The sequence below is a fragment of the Eptatretus burgeri genome, chromosome 8, assembly GCF_056783735.1.
Source record: "Eptatretus burgeri isolate ZD-2024b chromosome 8, Ebu_testis_v1, whole genome shotgun sequence".
NCBI lineage: Eukaryota > Metazoa > Chordata > Myxini > Myxiniformes > Myxinidae > Eptatretus > Eptatretus burgeri.
The window spans coordinates 93,306,494-93,318,926 of NC_140968.1; the positions used below are offsets into that span (position 1 = coordinate 93,306,494).

Below are 12,433 nucleotides of genomic sequence, written 5' to 3' on the forward strand. Positions count from 1 at the left end.
TTAAGCAATTGGTTCATCTCTCTGGTCTCTCTCTGTCTTTGTCTACAAACATCAGTTTATGATCGAGGAGCAACTTTATTTCAACTCTCTCTCTCTCTCTCTATCGAGTGCAGCCTGTGGCTGCTGGTGCATCATTGGGTGGGATGTAGCTATGCCGCTGATGCAGTGTCCCCATTACCAGTACACTGGTGCTCATTTTGCCGACCTCGGAAGGATGACAGGCTGAGTCAACCTCCTAGCGTATTTTTAATTCAGCAGCCAACGGGGCTTGAACTCAGGACCCTAGGATCCCAAGCCACCACCCTAACCACAAGGCCAACACCAGGCTTTTTATTCCAACTGAATGTTATATTTTGAACATGAATTGGAAAGCAAACCTGCAATTTGACAGTACTTTGACTGAATTTGTCCTGATCACACAGGTGCGGAGAGGAATGAGATAATTGTTTGTGCTCTGTTTGCCTGTCTGGCAATCAAGCAAAATTTTATAAATAATTCCAAACATGAAATTTCCTGTTTTAAAGGACGTCAGAAAGGACACAAACAACAGAACTAATGTAACATGTTAAATAAGGTGGTGTAAAAGATGCTGCATCAAAGGCTGTAAACTTTCAAAAGTCTGCAACCTTTTAAATCTTTATTTTATTTAAATTGACATGTATGCTTAAACGTTGGAGAACACAAATATCCGTTTTGACACTTTCAAACCACTTTGACTTAGCAGTACTTGGGCAAAATATTATGGCATTTTACGTCATCACGACCCATCAAATTTTGCCGCTCGTAGACTCCACCCATGTCCTTGTTTCTCAAGACAGCGTGGGGTAACGTGTTCTATGAACTCTCCAGTTTAACATTGTACAGTTCTCAACTGCATTTCTTTCTTTGTGACTGTTGGAAGAATGCGTGCATTTCTCAAGTTATCCAAGATCAGTTTATATCTGTATTTCACTTTGGTTGGGATAACTTTAGTGACGTCATCATGGTGAGTCTTTTCTTGCAGTATGGTATAAACAAAGGGACAAAGTTCAGACGGATGCCTTTCCTAAAACTTTATGACTTCGGCGTGTCTATGAATCACTTTGGTACAATGGCCATCTTATCACGGTAATTGCAGGACGTTGTGCATTCCATCCATGCCTGCTCTTATTCCAAGAAACGGATTCAGAGTTCTCACCCTTGTGGTCGTGCACAATATGCTTGAATATTTATTTATTTTTAATATTATGCCTTTGTGCCTGAAACTTAGCCGAAGGACAAGGAAAGGGGATGGGGGAGGGGGAGGGGTGCAGTGGACATGATGAATCATCGAGTGGAATGCCACGTAGAGTGCTACTCACTACCGGTTGGGCCTTTTCAGACAAGAGACCCACTCTGACACAGTAGGTTTGCAGTTGCAGACTAAAAAAAAAACCAGCCGTTTGTTTAATTTGGCGACTTGCAAGGTGCAGGTGAGCCCCAAACTTTTTGTCGATTAAGCTGCTGCCTTGGCAGATTTTTTGATTATTATTACGTCTTTCTTTTTTTTTTTTTTTAAGCATTACAAAACTATTTTATTTTCATCATCCAATTGCAGTGTAAATTCAATTTTACCATCCCATCAAAAAAAACAAGACATGTCTTCTCTCGTGGGAAGTTTTTTTTATTTTGTTGTCTCTCTCTCTCTCACTCTCACTCTCACTCTCTCACTCTCTCTCTGAGACACTCTCTCTCTCACTCTCTCTCTGAGACTCTCTCTCTCTCTCTCTCTCTCTCTCTCTCTCTCTCTCTCTCTCTCTCTCTCTCTCTCTCTCTCTCTCTCTCTCTCTCTCTCTCTCTCTCTCTCTCTCTCTCTCTCTCTCTCTCTCTCTCTCTCTCTCTCTCTCTCTCTCTCTCTCTCTCTCTCTCTCTCTCTCTCTCTCTCTCTCTGAGACTCTCTCTCTCTCTCTCTCTCTCTGAGACTCTCTCTCTCACTCTCACTCTCACTCTCACTCTCTCACTCTCTCTCTCTGAGACACTCTCTCTCTCACTCTCTCTCTGAGCCTCTCTCTCTCTCTCTCTCTGAGACTCTCTCTCTCTCTCTCTCTGAGACTCTCTCTCTCTCTCTCTCTGAGACTCTCTCTCTCTCTCTGAGACTCTCTCTCTCTCTCTGACTCTCTCTCTGCCTCTCTCTCTCTCTGACTCTCACTCTGACTCTCTCTCTCTCTGACTCTCACTCTGACTCTCTCTCTCTGACTCTCACTCTGACTCTCTCTCTCTCTCTGAGACTCTCACTCTCACTCTCTCTCTGAGACTCTCACTCTCACTCTCTCTCTCTGACTCTCTCTCTCTCTGACTCTCACTCTGACTCTCTCTCTCTCTGACTCTCACTCTCACTCTCTCTCTGAGACTCTCACTCTCACTCTCTCTCTCTCTCTCTCTGTCTCTCTCTCTCTCTCTCTCTCTCTCTCTCTCTCTCTGAGACTCTCACTCTCACTCTCTCTCTCTGAGTCTCTCTCTCTCTCTCTCTCTCTCTCTCTCTCTCTCTCTCTCTCTCTCTCTCTCTCTCTCTCTCTCTCTCTCTCTGAGACTCTCACTCTCACTCTCTCTCTCTGAGTCTCTCTCTCTCTCTCACTCTCTCTCTCTGAGACTCTCTCTCTGAGACTCTCTCTCTCTCTCTCTCTGAGACTCTCTCTGAGACTCTCACTCTCTCTCTGACTCTCTCTCTCTCTGTCTCTCTCTCTCTCTGACTCTCTCTCTGCCTCTCTGTCTCTCTGACTCTCACTCACTCTGACTCACTCTCTCTCTGACTCTCTCTCTCTCTCTCTCTCTCTCTCTCTCTCTCTCTCTGAGACTCTCACTCTCACTCTCTCTCTCTGAGTCTCTCTCACTCTCTCTCTCTGAGACTCTCTCTCTCTCTCTCTCTCTCTCTGAGACTCTCTCTCTCTCTCTGAGACTCTCTCTCTCTCTCTGAGACTCTCTCTCTCTCTCTGAGACTCTCTCTCTCTCTCTCTCTCTGAGACGCTCTCTCTCTCTCTGTGACTCTCTCTCTCTCTCTCTCTCACTCTCTCTCTCTCTCTCTGACTCTCACTCTCACTCTCACTCTCTCTCTCTGAGACTCTCACTCTCACTCTCACTCTCTCTCTCTCTCTCTGAGACTCTCTCTCTCTCTCTGAGACTCTCTCTCTCTCTCTCTCTGAGACTCTCTCTCTCTCTCTCTCTCTCTGTCTCTATCTCTGACTCTCACTCTCACTCTCTCTCTGAGACTCTCACTCTCACTCTCTCTCTCTCTCTCTCTCTCTCTCTCTCTCTCTGAGACTCTCACTCTCTCTCTCTCTCTGAGTCTCTCTCACTCTCTCTCTCTCTGAGACTCTCTCTCTCTCTCTCTCTCTCTCTCTCTCTCTCTCAGACTGTCTCTCTCTCTCTCAGACTGTCTCTCTCTCTCTCTGAGACTCTCTCTCTCTCTCTCAGACTGTCTCTCTCTCTCTCAGACTGTCTCTCTCTCTCTCAGACTGTCTCTCTCTCTCTCTCTCTCTCTCTCTCTCTCTCTCTCTCTCTCTCTCTCTCTCTCTCTCTCTCTCTCTCTCTCTCTCTCTCTCTCTCTCTCTCGTTTCTGCTTTAACAGGAAGGCCTATTTGAAATTGAAGCGCACTGGTTCAACATACTCTCACCTCTTCACCTTTTAGTCTCAAGTCTTAAACGGTGTGTGCTCATCCTCTTTCAAGTATGACTTCCACAAATGCTCGAATGATGTAACTCTTGTTCTTCCTGACCAAATTAAAATCCATTGGTCGACGTATTCGGTGTTTTTGGCTGCTGTTCATAGTGGTGGAACTGAAAACTTTATTTTTTTTTTCTTTGTTTCTAACATATGAACACACATATGACATGTACACATCACTGTTGGAATTTCAATCCCCTCTCCCTCCATGACCCCCTACTCTCCTCCCCAAGTACTTTGTCCCCAATGAAACTGACAATCTGCACATATTGGTACTTCAGCATGAAGTGGTTACCTTTTGGATCCTGTACAACCCCAACTTACCGTTTATTGACTGAGTTTCCACATTTTGTCGAGCTGCATGAAAAGAAAACCTTTTCTTTTTCTGTCAAAACGAATTGTCTTTTTTAAACTAAGTTTATCGTTTTGTCTGCTGCCAGCACCGCAGTCGCAACTTTCTTTTTGTGCTAATTTGGTCTCTTTGACCCTTAACCTCAGATATCGGAATTGTGCTTTTGCTAATACATTTCCTGGTCAACTTCTCTGCCTAATCTATCTATAATTCCAGCAATCTCTGTGTGTCTGTCTGTCTGTCTGTCTGTCTGTCTGTCTGTCTGTCTGTCTGTCTGTCTGTCTGTCTGTCTGTCTGTCTGTCTGCGACCGCTGTTTCTCGACAACCACTGGTCCGATCTAATTGAAACTTGCCAGGTATATTGCTGGGGGACCTGACTATGTGCCCTTTCAAGGATATTAATCGGACAAGTGGTTCCCAAGTTATGGCCATTTATTTACCAACCAATGACAGGACACGGTGCTTTGACGTCACAATTGTTTTTTTTTTTTCTTGTTTTTTTTCCACGCACATATGGGCACGTACTAGTCTTATTAAATTGTAATAAAGAAATTAATATATATATATATATATATAAACTTTTATTTATTTATTTTTTTAACCTTGAAAAATCCACTCTCTCCGGAAGTTAATTAAGGTGTCGGTGAAATATCTTTCACAATGTCATGTGTATAACACACACCCCTCACCTCTTTATAAAAAATTTGATTGCACCCTCTCCCTCCCCCCCCCCCACCCTTGTCATACTGTAACCGGCATCACAGCATGAAGCAGTTTAACGTGTTATCCCTCCCCCACCCTCAAGGGGCTTGTGTTGCACCCCTGACCGGATCACAGGTACCCCCAGCACATATTCAAAATTTGGTGGAGATTGACCAAGCCGTTATCTATTCTATAAAATACATACATATGTACAGAGATTTGGCGAATTTTAGCACGATTGATTAATTTGCTCAAGATCACATCGGTGTTCTTATCCATTTTTACTGATTCACACATCGTTCCACCCTCATTTGCATGGCGTATCTACTTTTTGAATATATGTGTCTAAAACAAAAAATTGACAACGTCCCAAATTGATGGGAATGGTCAGATAATATAATGTTCCAACCGTAGGGAATTGGTGTGTAGTGCAGCCCATCTAAATGACTACCATGTAGAATGTACATGACCCGAGATATGCTGACCGGAATTTTTATTTTTTATTTCGGTTCACCACCACATATTGATTCCAAAACAATTTTTTGCGTCATCTCCGTACTTTTATTTCCCCATTTCCCCTTTATTACTCGTGAGCGCTGCAGTTGTTTATGGTGTTGTGAAATGTCTGGATGATTGTTGATATGTTATCGTCTGTTCCACACCAGGTTTGGGTTTTATTAATCTTTACATGATGCTCTCAAAAAGCAGTTTGTTTGTGACGACCGCGTGACAAGGTTTCACCAAACACCATGTTTTGTGGGGTTATAAACTCCCCTCCTGCGCCACAAGCATTCCGCTAATCGGTTTGTACTCCAAATCCCAGTTAAACAAACACTGTGATGTTAAATTAATAAAAAAAAAAAATTGTTTTTGAAATCGAGTCCTATGTGGAACTGCTATAAATTTTTTTACATTTGTAAGACTAAGATGGTGAGTTATCTGCCGTGGAGGATTGCAAAGGGCTGATGTTTCGGGCTGTACCTTTAGTCGGTTAACGCAAACCGTTCGTTTTGTGCTGCAATTAACTATTGCATTGCTATTAATGTTTACTTGTCTGTTTGGTGTGTGTAGTCATTTTGTAATATGGCAGCCAGCTCTCTCTCTCTCTCTCACCTGCTGACTTTGCTCATTTCCCATTCCTCAGGCTCAGCTGGGGTATGACTCTTATGCCTGCTGGGGGAGTTTCCTGTCTTTCACAAGCGTTTGTCTCTCGGGTGATTCCCATCTCTCTGTCAATAGTCACACAAGGGCGGTAGATATTTTTAAAAAAATTGAGGAACTGTTCGAAGTAGGGTGGATGGTGGGGGTAACGGCGGAGGTGGTAGGGGTTGGTGGTGAGGTTGCCTTGTTTAGCATTCCAGAATGCGTAAAAGGCTCATGATTCAGGGATCTCAGGGATCTCAGGTTCAAATCTCACAAACTGTTTGTTTGTTCATTGTCCCATTGTGTGGGTGTCGGCGTGTGGATGTGCTGGTATAGATAGTTGAACACCATCACCAACGACTACAGCTTTACATCCGGTTTAGTATGTTGTTGTAGTAGTAGTAGTAGTAGTAGTAGTAGTAGTAGTAGTAGTAGTAGTAGTAGTAGTAGTAGTAGTAGTAGTGTTGAGCATCGTTTTTAGCTGTTTTTTTTTTTTCCTGCCACCGATTTGTCTCGGAATAACCGCTTTTGTTTTGGCATGTTGGGTTGTACAGATTTTGTTTGGAAGGGTAATTCCTCCATCTTGTTCGAGTTAAACAGCAAGAAGCTGCCATTTGGCGAACTCAGTCATCTTGCTGTTTACGGTGACCCAGCCCAAAAGACAACTGTGGCCTTAAAATTGGCATGGCCAGAGGAGCTCTGTCGTCACAACTTGTTTTGGGTTCGAAATCATATTTGCATTCTTTGTTGTCTTTTTAAAAGGAAATGGTGTTTTGGGGTTGTTGTTTTTTTTTGTATTTGGTTCTACAAGATGTCCTGCACTGATGCGATATCTGCAGATGCTGTACACAATGGGGGAAGCTGTGGCACGTGATAAGACGTGATGGGGGTTTGGGGTGCAGGAAGTTTAGGATTGACATTTTTCCAGATGTCATGTTCGTTAGCCATGATAAAAGTCTTTGTGCTCGTCACACGAGGATACGTTTTCAAATGTCAAACCATATCCCCAAATTTATTCTGTAGTAAAGCCAATATTGCAAGTACAGTGTACTACTTTTTGTTTAAGGTCCGAAGCGATCTGGAGAATTTTTATTCATCTTTTTTCAGGATTTTTCACCTCTGCCTTCAGCAGTCCTGTTGGTTGCTTGGCGATGTACGTCGTCGTCCAGTCCAGCCTGCGTGTGCCCGCATTGTCCTCGGTAATCTATCTCCCATGTCCGCAGCTTGCACTTTGTGCAGACCGTGAGAAACTCGACGTTGGTAACTTTAAATCCATCAAGTGGTCGGTACTTGTGAAATTGGTTCAGGCAGTGGACACTTTAGATGTTGCTTCTTTCATTTTACAAAGAGAATGTCCACTTAGTGGAATTGCCTTCTTGGTCGAGGAACTTTTTTCAGAATACTATTTCTGTTTTGTTTTTATTTTTATTTTTTGTTGTTGAACTTTTTCAGTATATTGAATAGGACAAAATTTTGTAAAAAAATATTGTTTGCCCACTTTCCGTGAAACAGGCGAGTGTTGATGTCATCGTGCATTTCACTCACTCTTGCTTTTCGTGTGGAACACTGTCGCTGATGGAAAAAAAAAACAGGATTTAATGAAGGAGAAGATGACTTTCTGGGGGATTGACATCAACGCTGAACATAACGTGCAGCCATTGACGTGGCCGTTTATTGGATTTCAAATGAAATTGAATCCGATCAAACGCCGTCGATGATCATCCTCAGAGTCGATCCCAGGCCGCCCGGTTGATGGATGTTAAACATCTTGGGTGTCTTTCACAAAGAAGAAGTGAGTCATCACCATCACCCTGAACAAATGAAAAATTCATCTCCAAATCGGCTCTCGTCGAACAGAACCTCAGGCCTGACGAGCCTCTTCGTGAAAACCTGGGCCAAACATCCTTCTCGTGCACATGAAGACCTTGCGATTCATTGGGGCCATTAGAGAAGTCTTAGTTGTACTTCCAGGAAATGTACACTTGTCTTTGAATTGGCTCAGTTGGTTGCATCATTTTTGGAACTACAGTTGTGCCACAGATGCACTGCCCCTGTTGATTATAGCTGGAATTTGGGATTTGACCAAGGTACTGGCATATGTTGGCCAACTTTTTTTTTTTTCTTCCCGAAGGTACTATGGGTTATTTAAACTCCTGGCAAGTACTTGCATATGTGATGGCCACTTTAACATCCCCTCCAGGGCAATACTTGATGCAACACCCGATCTGCGAAGCACCATGATGGCAGTTTATCACATTGGGAATGAAATCCAGACTACATTTCTCAAAGGGGAGTCTACAACTTCTGAGCCACCCTGTCAGTCCCATCCTTGAGTGATTGCTCTTTAACAATCGGTTAATTATTATTATTATTATTTTTTTTTTTTTTTAAATACATGGTCAAGGTCATGGAATAGCGAGGACACAAAATACATCAGGACACATCTTGTTTACCCCATGTACCCCACCCTATCCCTCTCCCTTCCACAGATCTAATGTCTCTGCCCCACCCCTCTTGTCTCCGACTCCCTTTGTTATATGTTCTGTGTATTGGCTCTTATACGAGCCTCGATAATGTATACCAACAAAACAAAAAACAAAGGGGGAAACACCAACAGCAGGGCAGACGGAGAAACAAGGGATGCAGGTAATGATGAGAGAGAGAGAGAGAGAGAGAGAGAGAGAGAGAGAGAGAGAGAGAGAGAGAGAGAGAGAGAGAGAGAGAGAGAGAGAGAGAGAGAGAGAGAGAGAGAGAGAGAGAGAGAGAGAGAGAGAGAGAGAGAGAGAGAGAGAGAGAGAGAGAGAGAGAGAGAGAGAGAGAGAGAGAGAGAGAGAGAGAGAGAGAGAGAGAGAGAGAGAGAGAGAGACAGAAAGACAGAGAGAGAGAGAGAGAGAGAGAGAGAGAGAGAGAGAGATAGATAGATAGATAGATATATATGGGTGGACAGGATGGATACATGTTGAAGCAAAATTTTGGGAGGGTGGGGAGTGGTTTAATGGGTGGAGAAAGTGTCATGGTTTTGGAGTGGGTTGCTGGTGGACCACGTGCTTCCTGCAGCAACCTGGGGGAGACAGAGCATGGAGAGGGCAGAGGGTGCAAGACCAGAAATCAGGTGGAAGAAGACAGAGTAGACCACCGACCTGTTGGTGATTGCGAAGTGATGGGCCCATAGACTCGGCTTCATTGCAAGAGATTACAATGATCTTGAAGTTCTTGCTTTCCACGGCGTCAATCTGAGCAAGGGAGAGCAGTACTCCATGAAGCTGCGGATGAAAGCGTTGTAGATAGATAGGAGCTCAGGTGTGCCAAGGAAGGACTTCGCATGACTGAGAATATCCAGTCGATATTTGGCTTTGGAGACCAACTTTGAAATGTGGCTTGCCCAAGAAAGATCAAGGCTGATAGTGAGACCAAAGAGTTTGAGTGACTGAACCTCTCTGAGCAGGTTGTTGAGAAAGTAGATGAGAGGGTTTTATGGTATGGTCCTACGTGAGGGAGTGAGTGTGTGAGATGTCTCAGAATTGAGACTTCTTCTCAGTTTTTGACCAGTTTTTGATTTTCTTTTTTTTATTATTATTATTATTTCTTTGTAAAGGTCTAAGGAGTGGGAACACTACTGCCTGTCTATCAGAAGGACGAGCGATCTTACAGCAGAGAGTGGAGTTTATCAGCAAAGAGATAGAGAGGATTTTCCAGGGAGTCGGTGAGATCGTTGATGAATATTAGGAATGGGATCGGGCCGAGAACACTGCCTTGGGGTACTCGAGCCTTGAAGGGGAGAGGAGAAAAAAAAGGGTTCTGTTGAGAGTCACACGTTGGCTATGAGAGTGGAGGAAGTCGGTAATCCGAGAGTGGAGTTGGCTTTCTTCGAACTTTATTGAACGACATTCAAAATCTCCAACGTTCTCCTTTAATTATCGTCACATACTTGTGATGCGCTCTTTTTTTAAAGATTTTTATTTTATTTTATTCTTACTTTAATGTTCTCCCTTTAATGTTTAAAACAAGAGTTTATTTATTTATTTATTTCGGGTGTCTGAGGTCATTTTGAAGGGATTTCAAATTTTTGTGACTTACATTACATTTGTACGTTCAGTGATATTTAATTTGCTCATTGGATGAAGAGGATCAATTGCGTCAGCCTGTGCCTCTCTATCTGCGTGTGGTCCCACCACCTTCCAAGTTTGTTTGCCGAACATTGCGATTGCAGATGCACAGTACACGTGGAAGTGCATTGTCCTGCATGAAAACTTGGTTGGAACCAGAAAAACATGAGAAAACTTCTGATTGCCCCCATGATCGTGGCCTCGTGGTCCAACGTTGAAGAGCAAGAACAGCACCGGCAATGTGCCAGCGAGTGTAACTTTTCACTCGTACAGTCGAGTACTTTTCCAACTCTTCGTTGCATCTCCTCCTCCCTCGTGGCTGCTCGTGGCAGCCCTTTGCTCTTGCAATTTAGCAGACCAGGCAAAAGTGCTGAGAAATCTGCTCCGACAATGCGCGTCAACGCCCTGATCTGCAGCATTATTCTGGGTGAGGTATTTTTGGCCTCGAGTCACGACAGCCCTTGGGTTTGACTTGAGGCAATGTCTTGTGTTTTCCTGATTCTCTCCCGTTCTCTGCCTCAAATCGTGAGCAAAATTTTGGTGAATTATTTCGCTCGTTCCTTTACAAATCGGGGCGAATCAGCCCCTGTGACCCTCGTTTTTTTGTGTCTGGAGACCAAGGTTCATTCAGCCCTTCTGCAATATTATTCTTGGCATGATGAGGGGTTTTAGATGGAGATGTTCGCGCCGGTGGTGGTTTTGGTGGGGCATCCCATGCCCACCTCGTCGTGAGCTCTACCCACAGCATTTTTCCATCCAATCCTCCCTGGCATTGCTTCCTTTTGCATTTACGTCAAACAACCCCTCTTGTTCCCCTTCCATTTCCAACCTCGCTCTTATTTTTTTATTTTTTATTTTTTTTTGTTTTTTTTGTTCTTTGATGATGCCTTTCCTCTGAATTTGCCACCACGAAGCAAAGTTTTTAACTTTTGGAAATGAAACGCTATTTCAAGAAGACTGCTGACAAGCTTACTAATGATACTACTTGGACACCGAATGGTTTCCGCAGGTGCTGGTTGGAGGTATGCTGATTTCTCGACTTCTGCCAAAGACGCATAAACAAAGGTCCGGATTCTGAGTTTCTTTTTGCTTTTTTTTTTTTTTTCCAAAACGTCTTAAACTGACCCAGTTTTATAGTTTTCATTTGATAAATGTGACGTTCGTGTGTTGGTGGGTAATGCTTGACCATAGATGGGCCTTTCTTTTTAATTTTTTGCGAAGATGGTTTGCTCCTTTTGAATCCAACCACCGCGTTGACGCGTAGAAAGAAGGATGATTTGATTTATTGAATGAGGAGGGACATGGGAGCGACTTTGAAACAGAAAAGTCTGACTCGTCTCGCAACGAGCTTTGACTTTGCTTCAAAGCGTGTCGTCGTGTTTTTTGAGGAAAGCTCAGTTTGGTTGGAATCTTTCAGCTGAAAGTGAAAAGTTGTACATTTTGGATTTGTTTGTTTTGATCTCTGTTCTTGAATGAAAACATTTTGTGGCCTTTTATTTATTTATTTATTTATTCACTTATTATCATCTTTAGTTGAGTAAATATGAAACGACTACACTTAGCTTTATCGATATACAATGTTGGCAAAATTATAAACACATAAGAGGATGAGGGAGCGAGATGAAGTTTAGCTTGTTTTTGGGAGGGGGAGGGGAGCGAAGGAGTGGTGTATTTGTTAGTGTGTTTTGCTTTTGGGGGGGTAGTTGGGTTGAGTGTTTCTTTTCCTTGTATTATCTCCCCCCCCCCTCCCATCATACTGTCACAAGCAGCAGGTCGAGAGCTGGAGAATGAATTGCAGTAATTGCAATATTTTTATTTATTTATTTTTTTGTGTTTAAGAGCATTTCTGACCGATCCATAAGGTTGAGTTTAAGTTAAGTTGCAAGTGTGTTTGTTGAACTGCAACAACAGGTACAAATGTATCAAACAAAACATTCTGGAATTCCTTTTCCGAGTTGAAGTGATGGTGAAGGCCTGCATTGGTCGTTTGTGTGTGCGAACCTTGACATTGCCAGACACACTTGTTTAAATGAATCCTCCCACTCTAACATTCTCCAAGCTGATAATTATTATATATTACTTGATATATATTATTCTTTCCTTCTCGTGCACGAGTCAAAGGTTCTTTGCTGTTTGCGTTTGCTTGCACAGGTTCGGGGAATCCTTCAAAAACAAACATCTCTACTTGGTTTGAGTTTCAAAAAATGTGTGTATGTAATATATATATATATATATATGTGTATATATATATATATATATATATATATATATATATATATATATATATATATATATATATATATATATATATATATATTACCTTTAAACCTAGTGTTGGCTTAGCAGTTAAGGTGACTGGCTTGGAATCCCTGGGTCCTGAGTTTGAGCCCTGGTGGCCGCTGAATTACAACCAGGTGGGGTTGACTCAACCTGTCATCATATCATTCTGAG

The 12,433-nt window shown here is 42.8% G+C and overlaps 1 protein-coding gene across 4 annotated transcripts in view; it reads left to right on the forward strand.

Moving 5' to 3' along the window:
• Nucleotides 1-12,433, forward strand: part of LOC147022297 (septin-9-like) — a 66,283-nt gene that overhangs the window by 10,162 nt on the left and 43,688 nt on the right. For 2 of the 4 annotated variants that reach the window (XM_085893023.1, XM_085893024.1), the window contains one exon: nt 10,992-11,047. The exons of the other annotated variants lie outside the window; for them this stretch is intronic. The gene's annotated coding sequence lies outside the window, so the exon portion shown is untranslated. The remainder of the gene's footprint in view (nt 1-10,991; nt 11,048-12,433) is intronic. 4 annotated transcript variants of the gene reach the window in all.